General features: G+C 38.0%; 1 pseudogene across 1 annotated transcript; it reads right to left on the bottom strand.

The window, feature by feature from the left end:
• Window positions 1-5,178, bottom strand: AT5G35076 (annotated as a pseudogene; the record flags this gene model as incomplete). Its single annotated transcript has 1 exon — window positions 1-5,178.
• Window positions 5,179-7,155: the final 1,977 nt, after the last annotated feature.

Raw genomic sequence — 7,155 nt, 5'->3', positions numbered from 1 at the left:
TACAGAGCCAATTTGGCAGAGAACCAAAGTCAGAATAAAAATCAGATGAATTACAACCAAACTTTGCTAAATTATGCGCTATATTATTGCCCACTCTCCTAATGAATTTAAACTGACAGCTAGTGAATTTTGCTTCCCAAAAATGGATATCGATTAATAAATTTGCTAAAGAGCCATGGGATGTAGACCTCGCAACCAGATTTATCAAAGTCTGACAATCTCCTTCAAAGATGACATGAGTATAACCTCGGATCCATGTTTGTTGTAGTGCTGCCAAGAGCGCCTTTGTTTCAGCCTCTAAAGGTGTGCTTGTGTGTTCTAAAGTCATCGAACCCCAATGTTTTGGTGTCCCGTTATGGTCTCGAATTAGCCATCCACCCCTTGCCGTTAGATTCTGCACATCAAAACTAGCATCAAAATTGCACTTGAAATACGGTATTGGTGGTGTTGTCCATGAATTCTTCGGTGTGGCGTTCGATCGGTTCAGTGGTCGTCGTGGACCTTGAATTTGTGTAGCATTAAGCCAATCCTTTGTTTCAGCCTGTGCTCTTAAAACCGTTATTGAAGGACTCTCTCGGAAGTTATTGAATACCACGTTATTTCTTGCTTTCCATATTCGCCACATCAAGCAGAATGGACTAAGTTTCTGAGAATCGTGTATCGTGGCGGTCTGGAGGAATAGGAAAATATTGGAGATGTTATCTTCAATGTTGTTGGATATCGGAAAGTTCCTATAGAGCGTTGGATCCAATAGTCGCCTAGCCATATCTGCAAATGGACATGTGAATAGAGCATGATTGATGGATTCGTTTTCCTTTCGGCAACGTGGACAGCCAGGATCTATCCGCATTCCCCTTGTAGTTAATCGTTCTGTAGTTGGTAATGCCCGAGAAAGAATTCGCCACAGAAAATGTTTTAATTTCGGCATAATAGGCAAGTGCCATATCTTATTTTTTAATTCGATCGAACCATGTGGCTGAATGATTGCTCGAGAGGTGTCAAACGGGTCATGAGTGAGAAACCAATAGCCAGAGCGGACAGTATAATCTCCGGTGAAGTTGTAATTCTAAATAAGTTTGTCCGGAATAGGGTTTTTGGATAGATAGTTTCGTTTAAGGTATGCATGATCCCTTTGATCCACATATTTTGTAATTTTGGAGTCATCCCAAGAACGGCTTAAACCTCTATGCGAGAACAAGTTATCCATTGATAGCTCCTTATATTTTTCTTCTGTGATCAAAGGACGGGGTGGATGAGAATCAACGACATTATCAAACCCTATTCGAGCCTGTTTTCCATCACCAATCACATATCTTGTACCCTTTTTTAATAATGTTATACCGGATAGTAAGGAAGCCCAACCATAGGACTGTTGATTTCTTTTTTTGGCATCAAGTATTGAGTCATCTTTAAAATATCGAGCTTTCATGACTCGTGCAAATAGAGAACTCGGATGTTTGATTATCCGCCAAGCTTGTTTTGCAAGAAGAGCATCATTAAATTTTGCAAGGTCTCGGAAACCAAGGCCGCCTTCTTTCTTAGACAATTGAAGTCTCTTCCATGCAATCCAAGGTATACCCCTTTGGTTTGTAGATTTTTCCCACCAGAAATTCATTAGATGAGATTCAATCTCTGAAACAATACTTTGAGGAAGTTTGAAACATGACATCGCGTACACAGGCATTGCTAAAGCAACCGATTTTAGCATTATCTCCTTTCCGGTTGGCGAGAGGAACTTTGCACTCCAAGAGGCTGTTCGTTTTTTGACGCGTTCGATGATGTAACTGAACATTTCTTTCTTTTTTCGACCAAACTGTTCGGGAAGGCCCAAATACTTACCCCCACCTCCTTGATTTGGTATATTCAAAAGAGTTTTTAGACGTAATTGAGTAGAGCCATAAACCCGGGAGCCAAAAGTGATTAATGATTTCTGAACATTTATTTTATGTCCCGAGTAATATTCATAAACGTCAAAAACATCTTTTAGAGCTTGGCAGTTTTTTACATTAGCTTGACAGAAGAAGAGTGAATCATCCGCAAATTGTAAATGCGTTATCGCCGTTGCGCCGTTGCCAATACGCACTCCACGAATATCACCACTCAATGCTTTAGTTTTAATGAGATGGCTAAAGATGTCTCCGCATAAGATGAATAAATATGGTGATAATGGATCGCCTTGTCGAATTCCACGGGTTGGAGATATATATCCATGTGGTGATCCATTAATCAAGACAGAGTAGTGTACAGATTTAACGGCAGCCATAATCCACCCTATCCATTTGTCACAAAAACCAAAGAGTTGCATTGTCGTTTCCAAGAAATCCCATTCAACTCTATCATATGCTTTGCTAACATCTGTTTTCACAGCCATATATGTTTTTGAGACTCGCTTTCGTACCTTCAGAGAATGCATGATCTCATGTGCCATCACAACATTATCATTAATGATTCTACCCGGGATAAAAGCAGCTTGAGAATTCGAGACGATTGAATCTAAGTGAGCTTTAAGACGTGTCACCAAGCATTTTGAAATGATTTTGTATAATACATTACACAATGCGATGGGTCTGTAATCTGATAGTGTTGTAGGATTTTGGATCTTTGGAATCATGCATATATTAGTATGATTGATGCTCGTCTTCATAGTTGATGACTCAAAGAAATGCTTCACCTCCTGAATGACATCTTGACCTACTATGTCCCAGCATCGTTTATAAAATCTCGCAGTCAAACCGTCTGGACCCGGTGCCTTATCATCTCCAATCTGACTTATTGTATCATATATTTCACTATCACTAAAAGGTTTCGTAAGATCCAAGTTGATTGTATTAGTAACAGTTGAAGGAAAATCTGCAAAATCAATTGGGGAAACTTGTACTCCATTTGTGTTGTAGATAGTTGTGAAGAAATCTTGGGCGTGACGACCAATCTCTTTGTCTCCCGTGTATATGTGTCCTTGATCATCACTAATTGAGTTTATCCTGTTCTGTGAAATTCGAACCTTTGCACAAGCATGAAAGTAACCTGTGTTACGATCACCCTCCTTCATCCATTGGTTACGGCTCTTTTGTTTCCAATATTTTTCCTCATCACTATAAGCCTTTGTCAACGACTCTTGTATTTGGGGTATATGTTGCCTTTCAACTCTAACCGTACTCTCCATCGCTCTGTTTAAACGTTCATGAAGTGTCTTTATGTGCAGATCCGAATTTAAATTTGATCGATGTTTCAGTTTTGCCATAGCTTGACGACAGCATCAGATTCGTTCTGTAATGGCAATTGATTGAGAATTGTGAGAAGTTTTCCAACCTTCGTGAACGACACGTTTGAACGTGGGGATATCAACCAGTCAGTTATCAAACCTAAAGGGCTTTTGTCGTTGTGCAAATGAGTCATTGGTATGGACCAAAACCGGTTTATGATCTGAACCGGAGAAGTCCAAAAATTCAGTTTCAGCATTAGGATAAGTTGCAGACCAAACTGAATTAGTGAAGGCTCTGTCCAAACAACACTTCACAGTGAACGTGTGTCTTTCACCAACCCATGTAAACCTATCCCCTCTTGATCTCATATCTTCAAGATCACAATATGAAATCATGTTTCTGAAATTTCTGGAAGTCCACTCTTCTCTCAAAGGACCACCAATCTTCTCATCATTGGATAATATCTCATTAAAATCTCCAATTAACAACCATTCAGCATTGCGATTGTCTGAAATTTGTTCAAGTTGTTGCCAAAGATGATGACGTTCAGATTGAATAGGATGGCCATACACACAAGACAAGTAGAAGCTCTTATTATTATATGTTACAAAGGTATCAATGATCCTTTCATCCTGAGAAATCAAGGACAAAGATACATTGTTTTTCCACATAAGAGCTAAGCCACCACTCCTTCCATTGGGGGGCTGAGTTATTACATTAGAAAATCCCAAATCACAAGCTAATTTATGTAGAACATCACACTGATTAAGTGTTTCAATAAGAAATAGAATATCATACTTATATATGCGATTTAAACGGAAAAGCCGGGACTGAGTCAGCGGAACACCTATGCCCTGACAATTCCATGAGATGATCCTCATATTGGATCCCTTGGGGGTACAGGGCCCCCCGCGCCTCCGTCTAAACCATTGTGAATGGAACAGGAACCCGCAGATTCAGCCTTTCTTTCCTTCTTACAGAGTTGGCTCAGGACCGCCATCTCATCTGCTGCCTCCACCTTTCGATACATGTCCTCAAATTGAACTCGCTTTCGCTTCAGTAGGACAAACTGGTTTTGTGCATTGTCAGAAGAATCCTCAAGGAGATCATTGGAAATTGGTGTCTGAGTCCTTACTCTCGCTAGTTTGGCGTGCAGGTATCGAAGCCTTTCCACAGTGAGGTCTGTGTCTTCAAAGACACTTGGAACAGAGAAGACCGTAGTGTTTTGTGTGTTCGGACCCTTATTTCCAGTTGAGAACGGTTGAGTAAGACCAGGGATGAGAGTTGCAGGGTCAACTGTTTGAAGGGTATCGGTGTCACTCATGTCCTTATCCTTGTTATCCCCTTGATTATCATCATCATCATTGTCATCATCGCTAATTTCCGCTGGGTCTTCATCATCAAAGGCAAGAACACATTCCTTCACATCATGTTTCAGAGAACCGCATTTGGAACAGAAGTTCCTAAGTCTCTCAAACCGGTACTTAATCACAGTGTTTTCATCAACAGCAAATTGAAAATTCCTTTGAAATCGAAGCGGATCATCTAGATTCCAATCAATTTTTACCCTTACAAATCCAACATGATTCGAATTCTCATCAAAGTCAACAGTAGACACAATTCCTAGCCTATTTCCAACACATCGTGCCATCGCATTAGTAAGGAAGAGAAGTGGGATACCCGTAATTTGCACCCAAAACGGTATGATCTTCAACTCGGTTTCACTGATGTTTGGATACCAGCGATGGATTGAGAGCATCCAATCATTAAACGACCACGGTCCACGACGAAGTACCAAATTCATTGCTTCTTCGGTTTGGAATTTAAATTGGACTCTACCTCTTTCAAGGATTCTGCCAACACACGAGTCGGGGAAACCCCAAACTCTTGACATCTGTCCAATTAAGGCACGAAGGTTCTGCTTACGAGGATTCACGGTTGTGACCACCACCGAGAAACGATTCACATACGCTGCCTGGGAACAGAACTTCGGAGTAAGAGCCACCGGTTCGTCATCAATTCCCAAATTCAGGTCTTGAACGGATTTACGCAGTCTATAGTCATGTTTTGTGGTGGTAAAGAACGGGGGGAATTGAAATTAGAAAGTGAAAGGAGGGAAATCGAATTGGAGGATTTATAGAGTTGGAACCATGGCGGTTTATGAGGGTAGTTACTTTCCGAATTGGAAGGAGAATGAAAACTGACATTATAACTGTTAGGCAGAGAGTAACCACCATCGAAATTCCATAGAAAAAAACGGATTCCGATCGTCGGAAAAGCACTCCATCGTGGAGAAATCAATTGATGAAGAACGGGTACGAAGTCGCCCAGAAAATCGCCCTCAGAGAGCATTGCCATTCATTCATCTATTCTACAAATTGTTATTGAACATATATGCTTAATTATTTATATTGGTTTTATTCGTAAAAAATTAATATGTGTTACATAATATTTAAAAACATTAAAGTATTTTTAAAATTAAAAATATAGTTTTCTTATGAGAATATATGAAGCACTTGTCGATGTATGTTTAGAAAGTGCACAAATAATGAGAAGATCTAGATGAGCTAGTCTCTCGACTTCCAAATACATCAGATTCATAATAATCGATGTTTTGTGTTTTCCAAAGTCTCCAAGGAAACTCGTACAGTTTTAAAGATATTTATTATTATTATATTGAGACTATAAATTAATATGGTGTCAAATGTTTGACCACAATGGAGACACACACATGTATGATTATATCATACAAAAATAAAGATGGTAAAATTTAATATATGGTAAATTTATTTATATATTATGGATTCGATGGTTGTATACCTTCTCCTTCATTTTGTGGTAGGCTATGCCTCCAGAATCATATGATTTTTGGCCAAATCACCATTTTTTTAATAAGCTCATAGTATATGATGGTCGATTTCCTAAATATTCTCCAAATTAAATCTAAAATATAACCGATCTAAAATTAGATCCGGTACAAGAGAAATAGGCTTGAAAAGCCATAATCTTGGGAGGAATAATTACAAGTCCCACATTTTTAAGAGGATCCAAATTTAAATATATGATCCCGTTCATACATGTTATTGATCCTAAAGTGAGATTCATTTCGAGATGAATAAACTTTAAGAGTTATTATCTCGAGGGGGAGAATTAAAGGAATCCCACATCGATAATAAGTCGATAAACTTTGGTGAATTTGACGCCCTAGAGCGAGATAACTCTGGTGAAGTCATATCCTAAAAGTTATCACTTTAACATAAAGTGGAACATCTAAAAATGATGTTTACTCTCAAATTGAGCTTTAATAAATCGTTCATAATGCAAATCCAAGTGATTGCAAAACAATTTATGATGATTTAATCTCCATGTTTTTATATGGAACATGATGATTCTATATAAGGCCAACGATTCATAAGAAATATTTCTCTCATGTTATTTATACATGATTAGAGATCAAATATTTATCATTTTAAATTTTATGGGTGTGAGATATATATTATAAATGCTCTTCTGCACCACATAAAAATATCATCCAAAGAGGATGAAATTTAGAGATGTTGGAGATAAATCTTCACTCTATTAATATTGAGCCATCTTTTAGAGATGTGCCAATTGCAAGATTTGCAAATCATAATGTTGATGATAAAAATTCTCCATCACTATGGAAGATTTATTGAATAGTTTGGATCTTTGAACAAATAAATATGAACTTAAGAGTTCAAAAATTCAAAATGATCACTATTCAGAGTATATTGCAAATCAAATGCAAACAGCTGATGAATGAGATTTTATAAAATTATTGATCCTCATACAAATAAATATGAACTTAGAGAGTTCATAGAAAAACTCATATCCCAGCTAAAAATGCTCCAAAAAAAAAATATGTCTCTGGCAGATGACATATTATTGTCTATAACACGTTAAAGAACGTGATAAACATTTTTGGTTTCAA

This window comes from Arabidopsis thaliana, chromosome 5 (genome assembly GCF_000001735.4).
Source record: "Arabidopsis thaliana chromosome 5, partial sequence".
NCBI lineage: Eukaryota > Viridiplantae > Streptophyta > Magnoliopsida > Brassicales > Brassicaceae > Arabidopsis > Arabidopsis thaliana.
This window is presented reverse-complemented; position numbering and strand designations above follow the sequence as displayed.